This window comes from Macaca nemestrina, chromosome 10 (genome assembly GCF_043159975.1).
Source record: "Macaca nemestrina isolate mMacNem1 chromosome 10, mMacNem.hap1, whole genome shotgun sequence".
In the NCBI taxonomy this organism is placed as follows: Eukaryota; Metazoa; Chordata; class Mammalia; order Primates; family Cercopithecidae; genus Macaca; species Macaca nemestrina.
Genome location: NC_092134.1, coordinates 143,583,291 through 143,603,462, shown reverse-complemented (window position 1 = coordinate 143,603,462; position 20,172 = coordinate 143,583,291). Strand labels below are relative to the sequence as shown.

Sequence of the window (20,172 nt, the reverse complement as noted above, 5' to 3'; positions counted from 1 at the left end):
AATCACTTGTACCCGGGAGGCAGAGGTTGCAGGGAGCCAAGATCGCACCACTGCACTCCACCCTGGGCGACAGAGCAGAAACTCCATCTCAAAATAGAAAAAAACCAAAAAACTAAACAAAACAAAAACCCGGTAATGAAAACCTGATTGCATCATCTGTGATGGAGATGGCGGATTATTTCATTTTTAGTGACAGGATGAATTGGATATGTTTGCAGTATTGATTTGACAAGGGAAATGGTGAGAACCAAATGTGCCGCCCAGCTTGGGCCTCGCCGTTGGCAGAAAACCGTGGCGGGCAACAGACTGGAGACTCGGAGACCGAGGGGAGAATTCTCACGCCTTGACGCTGGTGCAGTGTGTGCTTCTGGACTCCTGCTGGAGGGAGCGGCCCCTTTGTCTTGCAGACTTTGGTGCAGTGGAGACTTTAGGACCTGCCCCTCCTGGCACACCTGTGGGTGTGGCGAGCAGTGCCAGGGCTGAGGCACAGGTGTTGAGCCAGGAACGTGGGACGGGAGAGGCTGCACACGCCGGCAGGCGTCTGCTCCAGCAGCCGGGGGTTTCCGCAAGGGGGCGGGGCGTTGGTTTTCCTCCTTGAATTTGGGTGGGGAGGGTGTCCTGGGGTGCTGTGTCTGCACTTGTGTTGCTCTGAGGTCAAGTTGTGGCCCCGAGTCCCTGTCTCTCTGCCAAAGTGAGGGTTTGCCCATTTTCAGGTCAGATTTCCCTTGGGTCCGGGCCTCTAGGAGTGGGGGGCAGTCGAAGGGAGCGTGAGCACGGTGGACGCGCGTGGGCCTGTTCCTCTCCCCTCAGCTCCTGGGCTGTGTGTGAAGAGCTGCCCAGCGGAATCACCCTCCTGCCTGGTGTTTCATTCACCAGAAATCGTTCTCACTGTGGACTCTTGAGTCAAATGTAATCCAGGAATGGAACGTGCTGTTGCTGGATGCCACACACAGCATCAGGAGCCTAGTTGGGGATTATATGATCTTACCCCACACCTTAAAAGTAAAGACTATAGTTGTCAGGCGTCTGAGCCCAAGCCAAGCCATCGCGTCCCCTGTGACTTGCACGTATATACGCCCAGATGGCCTGAAGTAACTGAAGAATCACAAAAGTGCAAATGCCCTGCCTGGACTTAACTGATAACATTCTACCAGAAATAAGTCAAAATGGCCAGTCCTTGCCTTAAGCGATGATTTTTTGTGTGTGTGAAATTCCTTTTCCAGGATCATCCTGGCTCAAAAAGCTCCCCCACTGAGCACCTTGTGACCCCCACTCCTGCCCGCCAGAGAACAAGCCCCCTTTGACTAATATTCCTTTACCTAACCAAATCCTATAAAACGGCCCCACACTTAGCTCCCTTCGCTGACTCTTTGGACTCAGCCCGCCTGCACCCTGGTGAAATAAACAGCCATGTTGCGCTCACAAAGCCTGTTTGGTGGTCTCTTCACATGGATGTGCATGACAATAGTTAAGGGGATACTGAAGTCTTTGGCAGTTCCAAGAGCTTTTTCAGTTTGTGTCGGGCCATTGTAGGCAGAAGGAAATACTTGCTTAGAGACTCTTACAGAAATGTTCGGTGCAGTGCCATTAACTCGTGGAATAAATGTGTAACTTTCCATGGCAGACCTCTGGAAAGAGATGCTCTTTGAGTGCACCCTGGCCTGCTCGCTACAAGAATCGGCCGTGTCACCCCGCTTTCCGTGGGTCTGCAGGTGTGCGTGGTCCATTGCCCTGCACTGTGGCCATGGAAGGGAAGATGATCTGGAATGCTGGCGACAGTTATCGGTGCGTGTTGATATGTGCTGCTTTCTACAGGGGAGAACATTTCTGTTTAATAAACATCTCATCTCGATGATGACTGCAAGATATTTGAGTCTCATTCAATAGTGTTTCTGGGTTCCTTCTGTTTTTAATCTGCTTTCTAGCACTAGGCAAGTGAAGACATGGAAAGTAAAAACTCATCGAACTTGTAGAGACATGGTGTTGTGTAGGAGCAGACTGTAGCCTCTGGCTCTGTTTAAAGATTGTAGTAAACCTCTTACCTGGCACGGTCAGGGTGTAAATTATCTTGTTTAATCGAAATGTGTATGAGTCAAAGCTCGCGCCTGCATTGTTGATGAAATACCAGATTTTAAGGGAACATGTCAATGTGCTGTAAGATACCAACAAAGTTCCTCACTGAGGTTCGGGGCGGGTTCGGAGCAGCTGGCCCTTAGGTCACCAGGGTCGTCTCTGGGAGCAGATGCTCAGTGTGGGCATTAGTCACTTAGCCTTTCCAGAGCCGAGGAATAGCTCTCTGTGGTGATGTTTGAAACCTGTATTTTGAGTCAGTTTGTCCCACTGGACTCGAAGTTGCCGCGCGATATCAGACCTTTGCCTCCACCGTGCGCTCGTTTTCTTGTCCCCTGATAACTGCCTCGGTTGCCCCAGCCTGACATTTGAGCCTCGTCGTTCATGGACACAGGCTCCGTGGTGGGGCCAAGGCCGCGAGTCCGGCTTGCACAATTCCTTGCCTCTCACCATGGTTTATCACATCACTCCCGGGATCTCCCATTTAGAGGAAGAGTGTCCCTTTCCTGCAGGCCCTGTGTGGTGTGGAAACCACCCCTACCTACCTTTTTCTGTTTGAACTGTACCGTGAAGCTATTTCTGTTCTAGTCAACCGACAGAATTTAAGGAACAGTGATTTATGTAACTTATCACACGCTTCTCAGCAATTCTTTATGAATTTCATTCTGTTGTGAAATTATTGCAGTTTTCATGGCTATGCTGGTCTCACGTTGTGGCCCTTGAAATGAATTCCCTTCCCCATTGTGGGTTAAGGTTGTGCCTGGGAGCTGTTGAGGCCTCACCTCTGCTTAGGGCAGTGGCTTTGCTCTCCTGACAACAGGAAGAATCTTATTTAGAGCACTTCTAATGTAGTTTTTGCTTCCAGACAGAGTTACTTTTTTTCACAGAGACAGCCACTAAAGTCATAAATTATGCTCAGGATGGACACACGGGTCAGCTGACAGAGTGGAGTCCAGAACAGATCCAAAGACACAAAAGCAGTTCAGTGGAATTTGAGTCTTTTCAACAAATGGTGCTGGAATTATGGGACAGCTGTATGCAAAAGAGTGAAAACAGGGAGAAATTCCTGTATGAAAATTAAGGTGGACCATAGGCCTGAATGTAAAATACCAAACTACAAAAGAAAGGGAAATTGTGGAGACCTAGGGTGAGAGCTCTTAGCCATACCATGATCCATAATCAAGGAAGAAAACAAGTAGGTAAGACTCATCAAAATTAAACTTCTAATATAAAAGACACCCCTAGGGAATTGAAGAGACACATTTTCGATAGATGGGGAGAAGATGTCTACGAACCATGCAGCCGGCAAAGGACTCGTATCCAGAATGCACAGGACTCCCACGGCTCATGACAGAGAACAAACCACCTGACTTAAAAGCGGAAGAGACCTGAACAGATGCTTCGCTGAGAAGGACGGGAGGATGGCCCGAAAGCATCTGAAATGACCTTCAGCATGACTGGTTGCACCGAGATGTGCACCGAAGCCGCAGTGAATTTGTTCACACCCCTGCTGGAGCCGCCTGACTAAGGTCTTCCGACAGCCCCAGGTGCTGGTGAGGACCGGCAGTCGGGACTCCTGTGCGATGCTGGGGTTCAGCATGGCCCGAAAGCATCTGAAATGACCTTCAGCATGACTGGTTGCACCGAGATGTGCACCGAAGCCGCAGTGAATTTGTTCACACCCCTGCTGGAGCCGCCTGACTAAGGTCTTCCAACAGCCCCAGGTGCTGGTGAGGACCGGCAGTCGGGACTCCTGTGCGATGCTGGGGTTCAGCACGGTGCAGACAGCTTGGCGGTTTCTTACAAAACTGAACTCACACAAACGTGGGTCCCAGTGACCCCAATCCTGGGTATTTACCCTAGAGAAACAGAATCTGATGTTTAAGAAAAACTGTGCCCAGATGTTAATAGCGCTGTCTATGGTTGTCCAAAACAGGTTACAATGTGCCACAGCCATATGTGGAATAATAAATACCCAGCAGCCCCGAGGCCTGGCTGTTGATCACAGGACACCCTGGGTGCACCTCCAAGCACGATGCCCAGGAAATTGTGATTTTGCGAGTGTTTTGCCACAACGCTCGCAAAAGATAGACCTGAGTCATGGGAGGACACGGAAAGGGTGGTTGCTGAGAATGGGAGGGTATGCTTATGAGGCCCCGTGAGTGGGTTTGGGGCTGTTGGACTGTTCTGCTTGTGTGATGATGATTATGGGAATATTGTGCCGAAATTCACAGAACTGAACACTGTCCACTTTACAGTAATTTTTAAAAAGTGGTAATATGCTCATTTTCGGACTGTTTTTAATGGAAGATGGAGTTTGCAGATGATTTGTCAGGGCAAGCCTGTTTCAAGAGTTTGTAGACAATTCGTTAGGGGCCTGTCTCAGGGCCCTTGGGTTGGGTTGGGTTGGGTTGGGTTGGGTTGGGTTGGGTTGGGTTGGGTTGAGTTGGAAAAGCCTTCTCTGTTGTGGGCAGTAGTACGGGGCGTGGAAAGGATATTGCCAAGGAAACATGTAGAATCCTTTGAGGAAACGTGTATTTCTAACTTGCTATAAGATAGAATTGGAAATTGTAATGGTTTTGTTTTCTAGAGTCTTGGTAGAATAGGGAAGACAGTGTAATAAAAGCTAATTTTGAAATGAAGAATTTTAAAGATTTTCAACAGCAATTGCTCTAGGAAGTCACCCTGGAAATGTTTTTAAAGATGTTCAATAGCAATAGCTCTAGGAAGAGTCACCCTGGAGTTGCTTCTTGAGCATTGGTTTCCTGGCTGTATCTTCCAACTTTCATTTTTAAGTTTTGCTGTGAGTTGGGGATGTGTGGGAATAGCCATCCCAGCCCTGCTGGGGGGTGCATGTGCCCCGAGGCCTGAGGCACTGTTTCAACCTAGCTTGCAACATGGGGACTCTTGTCAGTGGCTGGAGTAAGAGTACCAGCCTGGCAGGCTGGGGGGAGCCCCAGGGTGGTCTGGGCACTGTCCTCCCTGCCTGCAGGATGGCAGCTGGAGGAGCTCGAAGGCTGCCTGCCTCGTGGCTGTCAGCGCAGCAGCCCCTCCTGGCCCTGGAGCAATCTTTGGGTCCATGAGTCTCTGCACCGGGACTTGCCTCCTGGGAACTCCGCCACAGTCCTGAGGGCCCTGGTGCCACTTTCCCGGTGGGACCCAAGCCTCAGGCAGCTGCGACTCCAGATTCGGTTGCTTTCCCTGCCGTCTCATTGCAGCACGAGTGCTCATCTCACTCAATGTAGAACCTCAGGTTCCTTCAAGATCCCCAGAGATGGAATCTCCCAATTTAACAAGATAGTTGGTGACAAAATTTGAGCGGCACTGATTTAACTCAGCTTCCAGAGTTTAAGTTCCCAAGACACAGTCCTGCTCCTTCCCTGGCCTCATCCTGTGTGGCTGGTGTGGATGCGGGGTTTCCGGAGGGTGGGGCTGAGGCAGGTCAGCAGCCAGGGGGATGGCTCATTATTGATCGCTCAATGCCTTGAGGATAACTAGGATTAATGACCTTTATAGGGCTGTAGGTTTGGAGTATATATATATGTGTGTGTATATATATATATACATATTTAAACGAGGTGGACACGGTTATCACTGCATTTTTCTGACATGAAACTTGGAGAGCAGAGGGTTTAGGAAACTCCTGAAGCCACACTGTCAGCGGGACTCGGGCGGTCTGGCCTTAGACCCTGCACTGTTTGCCCCTCACCACGCTGTCAGCAGACCCGGGTGGTCTGGCCTTAGAACTCACGCTGGTCGCCCCTCCCTGCCACGTTGTGGGGTTTTTCCTGCTTCTGGGCAGCATTTGATAGCTTGTGAAACAAGACCAAGACTTACTATGAGTGGATTTGCCATTATCTGAGATCCAGAACGTTTCCTGGACCTGGCGTTGCCGATGTCACGTAAGGGAAGGTAAAAACATTTTCATTGTGGTCACTGGGGCTCCGGAAATGGTATTTTTCCCAGTGAAAGTTTACTCATAAAAATCTTTTAACTCAATACTATATGAACAGGAAGAAATGTGTTGGGCTCTAGTTAAATGTCTCAGAGCCACAGAAGTAAATGAGGGCACCTTCCGAGCACAGCCTCCCGGAGGAGGCCAAGGACGTTTGTCTGGAGGGTTTGCCATGAAGCAGGACTTGGGCAGGGCTGGTCTGCCTAGGGAGGCCTCTGCCATGATGTAGGTTAGTTGAAGTAGTTGACGGGTGGTGGCTTGAGGTCGGTGGTCCCCGAGGAAGCCCCTACCAAGGTCGGTTTCCGTGGGATGGAAAACTGCCGTTCAGTGGCTGTAATCTTGGCTTCACGGGTCTGACATACAATCCTGCCCTCGGATACTTGGATCCCAGCCAGGTCAGATGGCCCTGAAAGGACATTCGGACTGTGATGGCTGCACCCATTCTCAGCATCTGTAGGGTCTCCTATGTATGTGTGTGTTTCCATTTTCTTTCAGCACAATTTCTCCCAGTGAAGTCGTGAGAAATAGAAGGAAAGGTGGAATGAAGATGTGATTGAGGAAAGTGTGGTGTGGTCTTCGACCTTATTTTGCCTTGGTTGGTGCTCAAGAACTCCACCTGACCTCAGAGCTGAGCGTTTCTGCCAGGAAGTCCTGCCTTTTATCCTACCTCGAGGCCTGTTGAGACACTCCAAGAAGCTTCGTTAACAAATTGCCTTTTCCTTTTACAGCAGTTGGATATATTTGCAGCAAAACAAAGGAATAACCCCCAATATGGTGATTAAATGCATTTAAGTATAGATAGCATTCAGTCTTGAAGGGCCTGGGATTTTAATCATCTTTGGGTCATGTAACAAGTGGTGTTGGTGATTAAAATCTCCTGACAGCTTTGTTCTGCCACGTTCCTCAGTTTTGAATGATGATCTTCCTGGTGTTGTACCTTGGGAGGGGCGTTTGTGCCAGTAGAGAGCAGAGTGGTGGTTCCCAGAGGCTGCGAAAGGACAGAGGTGAGGCCCCTGAAGGACACTGGTCTTCCTGGTTTAGGGGTTTGGGGCTCTGCCACCTTCCTGTGTCCGTGTAAATTATACCCAGGATCATTTTCACTCGCCCCACTTTAGTTGAGTATTGGAGCTTCAGGATATGTGTGTGCCCACGTCACCTGGGCCGTGATCCTGGAGTTGGGTGAGACTGATTCCCGGGTTTATAGAATTACTCTGGGATTATTGAAAACAGAAGCACTTGAGGCATTCATAATGCTATTTCCTGAACGTAATTTATGTTCAGTTCTTCAGAAACATTTATCTGAGGAAGCATCTATAATTTTTGTTTTCTGCCACTCAGTGCTAGAAAGAATTGTGCAACACTCAAGTGAGTGGCATTATTCCTCTCCCTCCACCATGCAAGCAAGATTAAAGGTACCTCTGGCTCCCCTCAATCTTCTCATCTGCAGGGTGCCTGGCATGGCAGTGTGCTGCCTTCCGTCTTCTTTTTGGGGAGAATTAGTTGTGTTTGTGTGTACTGCCCAGCTCAGCCTCGTGCAGTTGTGTGGGTGAGGAGCTTGGATGCTAGGTGACCCTCCCAGGCCTGCCTCCCACCTCCCTAGGCCTTGTTCTAAACTGACAGATAAACAGTGTGTTTTGGAAGAGGACAGCAGCAGGGCAGGAGAGAGTTTGTTCAGACTTTCTCCTTGCACTGACGTTTGAGCCTTCATCCAGCCTGGGCACTTCTACAGAGCTGCGTTTGTGTGTTGCAAACCATTCCCTCCCAGTAACCGTGCTTTCAGAGGTTTGGAAATGTGACATAACTCATCTTCAATTTAAAGCGTACTATCAAATTTTAGTGTTGAAACTGATGTATTTTATGGCCTTTATTTGATTTCTCTTGATTTTTTTTCCCATATGACACAGGGCATCTTAAGGGACACAGCCTGGTGTTGGCCGCCTTTCCTAAGGATGGAAGTGAATTCTGAAAGCCCTTTATGTAGGCAGCGAAGGCCTCTTTTATTTTGGCCTAGTCAGGTATATAATTCTTTTTCTCTTTGGTTTTTTTGAGACAGGCAAAAAAACCTTTTTGTTGCCCAGGCAGTGGTGTGAGCACAGCTTACTACAGCCTCAACCTCCCAGGCTCAAGTGATCTTCCTGCCTCAGTCTCCTGAGTAGCCAGGACCCACAGGCACATGTTCCACGTGTCCCCATGCCTGACTTAGTTTTGTATTTTTTGTAGAGATGGAGTTTTGCAATGTTGCCCAGGCTGGACTCGAACTCCTGGACTTAAGCAGTCCAGCTGTCTCAGCCACCCAAAGTACTGAGATCACAGGCATGAGCCACCGTGCCTGGCCAAGTGTGTTTCTAATTTCAAAATTAAGAGGACACCCATCCAGTTAATTACATCTCTATTGGAACATGCTGCTTATAGTGCATTAGGAAAAATCATCCAGAACTTGGAAAAGGAGCTGGACAGACACAGCCCTTCGAGGTTGTCCGATGAACCCCTGGGGTCTTTAACTATCTGGAGGGATGTACCATGTCAGACTCACTGTTAACCGGCTGAAGCCCAGGTTTCATGAGGTTATGTGTCAGCTTGTAGTACTTTCTCTGGCAGAGATGCGAGTGACTTCTGCTCAGTGACAGGCTCATCTCAGGGACTTCATGGCCTGAGGGACGGCAGCCTGTTTGAGCTGATCGCGCAATCTCGCACTACCCTTATTTTCTGAAACGCCTATGAGTGACTTCTCACACGGTCTTTGAAGCGGCTTCATGCCCGCGCTCCTTGGTAATGATCGAATGCTTTTTTTGACCCCTCATCCCTTTCTTTGGGGTGTTCCAGTCTCAGTTCTCATGATGTGTTCTGCTTCTGCAGGAATTTCTGAAGCTGCTGAGTGTAGAAAGCACTGAGGAGGCTGTGCTCCCACCCCTGTGAGCCTTCCAGGCGTCATCCTCTCCCCTTGGCGAGGCAGCGTCCATGACACACCGAGGAGGCTGTGCTCCTGTCCCCCGTGAGCTTTCCAGGCATCCTCGTCTCCCCTCCAGGAGGACAGGAGGAACCTTTCAAACCCTTCTTAAACTTGTTTTCATGTCTTTGTTTTAACAGTTTTCTTTGCATCATCTCCCTTATCCAGAAGTGAGGGTGAACGCTGAGTTATTCACGGGAGTCAAGAAACCACACGCAGCCCAAAGTGACGTTTGTTTCCCTGAAATGATTTGTGTGTGTTCACCTTAAAATGCAACTCAGTAAAACAGGTGTGTTTTGAGGAATGACTTTAAATTACCTAGGTAAAAATGTGACAGTTAAATTTCATCATCTGTGTGGGTGTCCACAACCCCCTTCTGTGATTGCGTGTGAGTTTGTGACTTGTGGTTATTTTTGAAGAAAGAAAATCTGTTGCTGAGGACTTCAGATGGTGTGCTGGGATTGTGTAGGGTGGACATCGGGGGCTTCAGTGTGTGGCTTCCTTGAAGAGGTTCAAATTAAGTCTGAGAGTCCCTACTCCAAAATGCTCCAAAACCTGAAACATTCTGAGCTTCCTCATGACACTCGAAGGAAATGCTCTTTGGAGCACTTTGGATTTCAGGGTGGGGATGGTCAACTGGAAAGTGAAATATTGCAAGACCCTTCTGGCCCCAGGAGCTTGGATAAGGACAGGGAGGGGGCCTGTGCCGGGTGTCCCTGGAGTGTGAGGCAGCCTGGGCTCTCTGAACTGGTTTTTTGTAGGAGCCACAGAAGGGAAAAGAGGGTCAAAGTGGCCACGCCTGGCTCCTGAGAAGGCTGGACCAGAAGGAGGTGGATGCGGAGGACAGCAGTTGAGTCCCCAGCGTCCGGGACTCCTGTCCCTGGTGGAGTTGAGAGCCTCCTCTAGTTGTGGCCTCTCCGCTGTCAGCAGCCACTGAGGCCTGAAGGGAGAGGGGGCTGAGGAGAGGAGGAAGGATAGGCCTGCTTCTGGAGAGGGCCAGCATCGGCCTGTGCTAGCCTCGTTTGTTACTCCTGCGTCCAGTGTGCACGGCCGTGCCTCGTGGTGTAGCGGTTCCCGGGATGCACAGCGCTCTTGTCTGCAGTAACGTCTTTGTCTCCGACCCTTGGAGGCAAGTTACCTTTTTCCCCAGTGAAAAGAGGTAGAAAACGTTACAGAAATGCATTTGCTCTAATGTCTGTTTTCCGATAAGACATGGTCGCTTAGGCTAAATCTTTGTGAGGTCAAGACAGGAGGATCACTTGAGGCCAAGGGGTTGAAGACCAGCCTGGACATCATAGCAAGACCCCATCTGTATAACAGAAGTTAGCTGAGTGTGGTGGTGCGTGCCTGTGGTCCCTGGTACTCTGGAGGCTGAGGTGGGAAGATCACTTAAGGCTACAGTGAGCTGCTATTGCTCCACTGTACTCCAATCTTGGCGACAGAGCCAAGACCCTGTCTCAGAAAGAAAAGTTAAAAAAAAAATCCAGAAATGTCATTTTCTTTTAAAATCATCCCAAAAGAAAAATCGTTTTTTTCTAAGAATGTAAAGGGTAACTGATACGATTCTTTCCTTGCATTGTTTCTCCTTTTCGAATATCTACAGTAGTCCGTCCACATCGTCTCTCATCTCATTACAAAGCAGCAGGTGTCTTTGAGGTTAGTGGTGTTTCTCTGTGTCGCACCTTGGAGAACAGCCAGCATGAAACCTCTTACCACGATCGTGCACATCGTTTGTAGTCCCAATTAAAATCCTCTCCAGGGACGCCTGTGCTGCTTATTAAAGCAGAACTTTGGTTGTGCTGAAATGTGCATTCAGCTAATGGTTTTAAGTTCATATCTGAGATGATGCTGTATAATTCCTGAAGCGTATGGGATCAGTAATGATTGAAGATAATTCTGGCTGATGTCATTTGGAGGATATTTTTCACTTCAAGTTAAAACTTCCTTCGCGATAGTCATTTTGGGATTCATTTAACTATGTGCTTTATTTCATAGCTCAAATTTTCATTAGTCATTTCATACCATAGGATTTTGAAAGCAGATTTGGCAAAACCTTTCTAACAAAATGTTTGCTTATGATGTCCCAAGGAACAGCACTCAGAATTGCTGGTAACTGTGGTACATTTTAAGGCTGATGATAGAAGTCACTTGAATGGTAAGGGCTGCTTTGTGAGGCAGATGGGGTTTGAATCCCGACCCTCCTGATATGCAAGCCCTGACCGTGGCCTTCTCTCCTCTCCCCTGGGAGATGGGAAGGTGCCAGCATCCACCTCACAGGCCGTCCTGAGAACCTGGGACTAAGGGCTTGTGTTCCTCTTGCAGGTGGCACAGACGTGGGGGCTTGACGATACACACACTGCAGGCTGCCAGTGTCAGGGTAATCCAGTTTTAGTCATAAAGGTGGGATTTGCTTTGCTCCCCTGCAGACCAGGTGCGGTGCTGCTGTTGTAGCAGGTGTGTGGATCCTCTTGGGTGGTCCTCAGGTGGACAAGGAGTCACCGATTCGGATTCCCAGTGTTAGATGTGAGGGGACCATGGACCTCATGTGTTCAGAGGGGAGGAGTAAAAAGCTTCCCTTGTATTTCCAGAACTGTCTATCCCAGGAATGCCAAACCACTGGCTTTCACCTGACGCTGTCGTAGGTGACACTGTCTGGAAATGAGGACTCATGTTCCGCATACTTGAGCCAGTACCCGTCTCCCTCCAGAGCCGTGGCCCAGCCCTCCTCATTTCGCTGGGTTGCCAGCCTGGGGATCTGTAAGCCCAGTGACGTCTCCGGTCTCGGCCCCCGCTCCCCCTGGGGACAGGAGGTGGCTTCAGGAGGCTGGTGATGAATGCCTGAATGAAGCCGACTTGTGACTGCAGTTCTGTCTAAGGGCCTCTCCGGGTGTTAGATGTCAGTAAATGACACCTGTGTGTGGATCTCATGTGATGAAACAGTGGGGGAAACCAATGCTTGTGGAGTCTACAGGTTCTGAACTTGGAGGTGTGTGCACCTGTGTACTTGGTGAGGGGTGTGACGTCCGGAATGAGTGTGCACGTGTGTCACGTTTGTGCATGTGTGGTTGAGTGTATTTAGCAGGTGTGGGTGGAGTGAGCATGTTCATGTGTGTCGTATGTATTTGAGGGTGTGTGTGGAGTGTGTACACGCATCATATTTGGTGAGTGTATTTGAGGGTGTGTATGGAGTACATACATGCGTTTGCGTGTATACTATTGGGTGAAGCGGTGGCATGTGTGGAGTAAGCATGCACACGTGTATGCTGTGTGTGGGGTTTCTAAGTGGTCCTCCCCTGAGCCTGCTCCTGGGTCCTGCTGTCCTGGCAGCTTTACAGTTTGGTGCGTCTTTGATTCCGGAAGATTCTGGAACCAAATTCTGAAGCTGTGATCACAAACTTGCAGCCCTGGAGGACGCTGGCCGTGGAGCTGGCACGAGGGTCTCTGTGCTGGCCTCTCCCTGGGCTCTGTCCACAGAAGAGCATGTCCGATGATTGAGCTGTGCGGGTCTGTGGCTCCCCAGCCTCGAGTCAGCCCTCGGTTCTGTCCCACCTCTGTTTTTCTTGCTGAGGGGCTCCGGGAAGTGGTGCCTGGGATGGCGTTTTCACCCTGGGGTTGCTTCGCCAGCTGCCCAGGTGCTTGCTGCCTGAGACCTGCTGCCGTCCTGGGTGGACGGGGCTGTCACGGGGACATCCCTGAGCACCCGCGGGAAGGCAGGTTTAGGAAGTGCCAGAGGTGAGTGGCTTCCTCTCACACTTGATTTTCTGGAAAGTTCTGGGTCTCCTATTTTTCCCTAAGGGAAGTTAGAAACTGAGTTTCTCTTTAGGGGAACGTCTTTGCAGAGTCTGCTGTTTGAATGTTCCCCAGGTGTGGAATACTCGGGGCCCTATGTGTTTGGGAACATCCGTGTCCTGAGCGAATTCAGTAAGGAATGGAGAGAAGCCTCCTATCAGCTTGGCCTCTGTTTCCAGCTTGTTGAGGGTTGACGGCTGCTGGTATCCCAGGGAGAGTTAAACACTAGGCGGTGTGGGATGGGAACGTTTGCTCTGACAAGGACAGTGGGAAAGCATGTAAACAAACGTCGCTGTTCTCCGGTCTCCTCGGGGTCGAGCTTGTTTTGTGGTGTTGAGGGAAAGCTACCCTTGTTCCTGTTCCTCACCATTTGAAAGGTGTCCAGGACACGTTCCTCTGGAGAGGTGATGTGCGTGAGTGGGGGTCAGGTCGCAGGCTCCGAGGTTATTTGGGACCTGTCAACTGATTTCCTGAACACACAAGTGCTTGGTAAAGATGTTCCTGATTAGCTAAAAACATTTCAACAGGACGTGATAGCTGGTGGTTGTTTAAAGACTATCACAATTTTCCTGTTACTTTTTAAATGCCTGTTGAATAAGGGAGGATTCACGTATTTTTATTTTCCTGTCTGCATACTTGATATTTTGTTGTTTGTTTTTCATGTGGGTGTGCAGATAACAGGACTTAGAAGCAGTCTCAGCCCTGGGGAGACTTCAGGGCCGCCTCAGTCAGTGCTGAAGGGAGGCAGGGATTTGGGGGCTACCTCCTCCACAGGAAGGACACCAAGGGCCAGAGGTCAGCAATCTCAGTGAGGTCACAAAGACGGGCACACCCAGCACCCTGGCCCATGTGCCTCTCCTTCACCTTTGTCTCTGCTCAAAGCTGCTCTCCTGGGTCATCACTGGTGATCTCTAGGTGCGTGCTTGCTTCTTGCAGAAGTGGTGTCTGGCTGTGGTCAGTGTGGGCCCTCAGGACTTCCCTGTTTTTGGCTCACATCAATATTGGGCAGTGGTGTATGTTTGCTTTGGAGTGGTAGATCCGGTGGATTTTGGCTTTGCCAACTCATTTAATACCTGTTCTCCTAGGTGCTGGGACTCTCTCCTAAGCCGCCTGTTCTCCTAGGTGCTGGAGCCCTATCATAAGCCACATGTTCTCCTAGGTGTTGTGACCCTATCATTAGCTGTGTGTTCTGCTAGGCGCTGGGACCCTATCGTAAACTGCTTGTGAGAGGTCTCGGAGGTGCTCCTTATGAGGATCCGCTGCCTGACCTGAGGTGGAACAGTTGCAATTCAAAACCACCCCCCAGAAAAATTGTCTTCCATGAAACCCATCCCTGGTGCCAAAAAGGCTGGGGGACAGCTGGCCTAACGCGGGCTAAGATGTCAGTAGATTTTTGGACTCGGGCCTCAGTTGAAGAGGATTAGATTTTGAAAGGTGGGGTTTGAAGGCTTCTAAAGGGCAGGTTTTCATCTCCAGTGGGGCCTGGCCAGAACTGGGTAGAACTGACCCAGAAGCTGACAACTAGTCAGGCTGGCTCACTGCCTGTGTCCTGTGTGTGCAGCCTTGCTGTTTATTCAATTGTCTGGTGGTGGTGTGGATTCCATCCACAGCCTCAGAGTAGTGGAAGCCATTACTTCAAGGCTGACCTTATTTAACTTTATCAAAAAGACATGAAAATCATTTAGTATAAATCTTCCAGATACCTGTATCCTTTCTTTTCCCAGAGGCTTTTAAGTATTGCCACTTAAAAATCTTCAAAAATAACTTGAAAGGAAAACCTCTAAATATACTTTTGATGAGCACCCTTGAGAGCTTTAATATGTGAAGTAAATTCCCTTGACTTTTGTATTCCTAGAAACTCATTCATGTTTGCAGATGACTTTGTATTTTGTCAACAGTGGCCACTGGTTGGTGACCATCAACACCTGCCGTGTATCATTTAGATGGTTGGATGTGGATGTATTAACTTTTCAGACACACAAACACATGGGCTGTTTGTTTTTGGTTTTGATTTTTTTGTTTTTTTTCCTCCCCCCAGCTGAATTCAAGAAAGGGAAACAAGCAGACAGAGTAAGTACCAGAAAGCGTCTAAGTGGCTGGGTGGGGGATCCTACTATGGTGTTGGATTGTGTTCTGCCAGACATCGCTCCTCGAAAAGCTGACCCTGAAACGGCTGGCATTGCCCTCACCCTGGGACATTCATCTGTCTCACCAGAAAATGAAGAATCTGCCAGAGTACTGTGAGTCAAATTCAGTCAGAAATCGATTAACTAAGAGGCTTTGTCTCAAAGGCCAAAACATGAGGACACATTTTTAATTTTTAAGGAGTGCTTCATTGTGAGTCAGTTCTGATGTGTACTGCAATAGGAAACCTCTGAACTTCCACGGTCAGGCCCAGAACTCTGAGGGAAAGTGGTTGTGCCCTTCCCACTGTTTTTGTCACTAGCTGTATTGATTTCCTTAAAACCCTTTTTATATGAGTTCTATTATAGTTTGAAAAAAATTCACTTAGGTAGAACTGGAAGCGTTTGCGCCGTGTTAATACTCATGACCCGTTCTGGGTCTCGGTATATGTGTACTCTATAAATGTACATGTGTGTATGTGGTATACACATACTACGTGTATTTCCACTGTGCATGTATTTACAGTGTATAGGTATGTACACTACATTTGTGTCCTACACACGTGCATGCTGTAGGCATGCATGTACATGTGTATATGTGTGTATCTACGGGGATGATTATATGCACACTAGTTGGACACCTATCTGTTCTACATGTGTACATGCATGCATGTATTTAATGCCATATACATACCTGTGTACGTGCACCATGTGGGTATGTGCACATTATTGCAGATGTATATATACATATGTGCACACAAGCATGCATGTACACTATGCACACTGAATAAACTTCTGGATATGTACACAATAATACGTATACATGCTGCATATGTATGTACACTATCGCATATGTGTATACGTTTTATACGTTAGTGTACTGATGTACATTGTATACATGTGCATATGTGTACACTGCACATGTGTATGCATGCTGTAGTGCACCTACGTACATTGGATAAGAATGTATGTTATATGCATGTGTATCCATATAGCAAATAGCATACCTGTGTACATACGGATGTGCATGTGTATGCCATATGCATGTACATACAGGTTATAGTATACCTGTGCACACTGTATGCATATAGACGTGTGTACATGCTCTGCATGTACATACATGTTAGCATACCTATGTACATTTGCTATATGGATGTGTGTATGCTCTGTGCTTGTACACACATAGTGAACTTGTTTGTACACTATATATATTTGGATGTGTGTACACTCTATGCATGTACCCTACATGGATCTGGATGTGTGTGCACTCTGTATGCACGTAGTGCACTTATGTAAACTCTACGTATTCGGATGTGTGTACGCTCTGTGCAGGTACACGTGTTACAGTGTGCCATATACGTACATTATGTGGATGTAAATGTGTGTGTGCGCGCTCTATGGCACCAGGAATAGGCCTCCCGCAGGGATCCGAGAACGCACCATCTTGCTGGCACCGGAGCGTGTAGGATGAAAACAGTTGTTTGTTACAACCTAGTTGAAATTTGGCAGGTTACTCTACCCTTTGCAACGATTTAGGAACAGTCACTTCATTGATGTGTGTGTTCCTGAAATCATAAACAGCTCTGTGAGGTGTGTCTCATCCCCACACGAGAGAGGGAACCGAAACAACAATGACTCGGTCACTTAAGTGAGGTAGAACTAACAGAGCAGCTGTCTAGCTTTCTGTATTATAACTTTGTCAGCAGCTCAATGAGAAATCGGCACTCATCAGGAAATGTGTCCACTTTCTACTGTTCTTTATTCGTGGCGTATTAACTGCCTCGTGTTATTCCTCACAATGTAGCAAAATCCCTCCTAGAGTTGTGAATATAAACAGTTCATGACAAATGTAGTATCTTCTTTGTAACGTTGAAAACGATATGTACGTTCATCTTCAGATATTGTTTGGAAGGATGAGAAGGAAGATGTTTAGGACAAAAGAATAGAGAGCTTTCAAGTAAACAGGGAAAATAAGGACTTTGTGCAAAATATTTCCAAATTTGGAATTTGAGAATACTAAATCTCACATCTAAGATCATAGGTAGTTTTTTTTGGGGGGGGGAGGGTTAAAATTAGTACTTGGTTTTCCATGCCTTTGGGAATTTCAGTCCTGATGGAGGATTGCAAGAATAATCTGATTTTTCAGAACAGAAGGGCAGTCTGTCTCAAAGGTAAATTCCAGGTTCTACCATAGAGAAATAGAAATTGCTGTCAACTTTCTGTAAGGTTCTTCAGTTCTTTCCTCTTCTGTGGTTAAAAAAACCATCTCTGGGTTTAGTCTCAGCCAAGTTCCTCTTATGAGGTTGCCTTACATTTCGCACAGCTGTTGAGAGTCTTCATCATTCGTAGTTAACTTGTTAAAAGCAAAACCTTGTACTAGTTAGATCTGGGCACCTTGAAGGCAGGGGTTTGTTTTATATTTTTAATAAGCAGCAGGGTGATGGCAGGGCTAGGGCCCTTCATCCCATCATGCGTTCCTCTGAGCTTTCAGAGCTCTCACTGCATGCTGAGTGGTGTTGGCTGTTTAGGGTTTAAATAGGAAGACGAGGCTCTGCGACTTGGGACGCTCTTACCACCTTCATAGAGAGCTTGGTGACAGTTTAGCATGACAGTTTGTGCCCCTGCTGTGTATACTTTGTTACGGCCTCACAGAAAGGGTATTGATTTAAACGTGACTAATTTCTTCATGTTTATTTTTGCCTTTATTCCTAGTTACAGTCCTGATAATTTTTCTTCCTTTAAAATCTTGCTAATGGCTAGTGAATTAGTGATAAACTATATTTACGTGTTCTCTAAATCTAGCGATTTAATTGGAGGTCATTCTTCCTGTACCATGTGTCAGTGCTATGTCAGGAAGGCTCAGTTTTACGTTGTCAAAGGATTAACTAGAGCAGGATGCAGCCTTACTGGAAATTGCTCGTTTGTGAAATACAGGCACTTTATTTTTTGTTATACTCGAGGTGTGTTCAAATGTAAACATTTTGAGCCGTGTTAGAAGGATATACAAGATTGTAATGAAGAAAGCAGCAACTTGATCAAGTACTAGCTAATGAATTTTATGTTTTAAGTATATGGACTGTGGACCTTGGCAATCAGTTCTCATCTTGACCTTTTATTGTTTTATTAGAATCTTGCTCTGTCACCCAGGCTGGAAGGGTGGAGCCCAGGAGTACAATCTCCATTCACTGCAACCTCTACGTCACAGGTTCACGCGATTCTTATGCCTCAGCCTCCCTAGTAGCTGGGGTTACAGGGTGTGTGCCACCATGTCTGGATAAATTATTTTTAGTAGAGATGGGGTTTTGCCATGTTGGCCAAGCTGGTCTGCAACTCCTGACCTCAAGTGATCCACCCACCTCAGCTTCCCAAAGTGCTGGGATTACAGGTCTGAGCCACCATCGCTGGCCTGACCTTCTGTTCTAATATTGGTTATTCAGTCTCGATGATAGCACCTGGTTGTATTAACTTGGGGTAGAAAGCACAATTGCAATGAATCTGGTTGTGTATATACGTGCTGACTTAGCGTTCATGGCAGCACTGTGAGGTGGGCATTGTTCCTGAAGGAAGGCCGATGGGCAAGTCGGGGCTTAGATACGGGACTTGTGGGCAATCACTGCTGTCCCATGGCTGAGATCAGGCCTGTCTGTCGCCTGTACCCTGAACTCTGAACACACAAACGAGCAACGGTCAAGAGTCGGTGCTCGAGTGTGATGTGGCCTGTGGTGTTTGCCTCGCAGCGCTGCTTTGGCTCGGGGCAACGGGGCAACAGCTCCCTCCCTCGTTCGGCTGCCTGGGAGTCCCAGGAGAACCCACTGATACCGTTTATAAATGCCGGACATCGAGCGTTCTCCTTGGTACCAGCACATCTGGAATTGGACAGCTCGGTTAGATTCTCGGCCAGCAAACCTGTACAAGAGTGTGTGAACTCTGCGTTTGCTTCGCCCGGACAAAGGTGAATTCGTGGTCACTACTGGATGGCAATAGGTGTGGCCTCAGGAGCAGCACGGAGACAGGCACCCGGGTGCAGGAAGAGCATCTGCAAGAGGGGTTGGGGAACGTGACAGACGCACGTGCGAGTTTAGCTGTTACCGTGGGTGGGGGGTGGTTGGGTAAGACCAGATTTTCTCATTGTTGCCCCTTTCTGAAAAAGACCCTGAATTGACTTCTCTGTGGCTCCTCGCGCCTCCTTGTCAGGTTGGAGGAGACTGCTCTCCTGGCTCAGGCCCTGCTTGCGGCATCACGGAAGCTGCTGTTGCTTGCCCTGCCCTCCCTGTGACGTCCTCTGTGCTGTTGTCCGGGAACAGTTCTGCCGAGCAAGCTTGGACTCTGCTCCCTTCTGCTCTTGGATTTCGTGTCTGGAAAGCTTGTGTTCTTTCCTGATTTTTGATGATGCTGAGCTATGTTTTTGCAAGGATCACGCGTGCCTATAGCAGGGAGAAGCCCCTTTGCAATTTTAACATCTTGACGCTCTCAAGCAGAGCTTGCTATCGAAGTTGACAGCCTCCTGTGTTTTTGTTTTGGCAGAAACTGAATTTCAGTCCTAGGACAGCTTCAGCACACTTGATCCTAGCTCTTCTCTCTCACTGCTCCCCTCGTGTGTGGCAGAAATCATATGCCCTGAAGTTTACCAGTCCCTTCATTTGAAAATCAGTTAGTGTATGTGATCCTCATGAGAATTTTACTTTTTATAAAAGCAATCGCAAAGACTGGGTTTTGCGAAACCAGTGTTTTATGTGTATATTAATTGCACTCACAATAAGCTTTGTCTTCTAAATATTTCATGTTTCAGATTAGCCCTGGAATCATGCCCTGGAGTAGTTTTGCTATTCCGCTTTTATTTTTGGCTAAGGTAAAGTTGAGAACATTGTGATATTAGATGTAGTGAGTCCTTTTAGTTTCTTCTATGTCTGTTTTCCTTTAAGCCAGAACCAGCAGACTGATACCAGTTTGTGAGCACCTGGCATCTCCCAGGCCTTTCCTGGGTCTTCCCTCCGCTGTCTTGTGGACAGAGCAGTCATTGGTGGAAGATGACCTTTGAGAATCTGTGTGTGGAATTAAGTAAATGTCATAGCTCTCTTCTGTGACAAACTGAATGACATTAAGCCCAGTAAATTGTAACAGCAGACTTTGCACATACAAAGCATTGAACACCAGGAAGGTAACCAGGCTGCGATGCTTCTGGTCCTGCACAAGACCTCCGGTATCACAGCGCATTTAACATACTGGCAGCATTGAGTGTTTGAAAATGTTGTGTATGTACCATGTCCGTGATTTTCGAGGGCCTGGAT

At 47.9% G+C, this 20,172-nt stretch overlaps 1 protein-coding gene across 12 annotated transcripts in view; it reads left to right on the top strand.

The window, feature by feature from the left end:
* Positions 1–20,172, top strand: part of LOC139356929 (disco-interacting protein 2 homolog C-like) — a 209,982-nt gene that overhangs the window by 83,855 nt on the left and 105,955 nt on the right. For 3 of the 12 annotated variants that reach the window (XM_071072414.1, XM_071072406.1, XM_071072405.1), the window contains exon 1: positions 11,444–14,831. The exons of 4 other annotated variants lie outside the window; for them this stretch is intronic. The gene's annotated coding sequence lies outside the window, so the exon portion shown is untranslated. Of the gene's footprint in view, positions 1–11,443; positions 14,832–20,172 lie in introns of those variants that run through there. 5 more of the 12 variants (XM_071072419.1, XM_071072418.1, XM_071072409.1 and 2 more) reach the window with 4 other exon arrangements.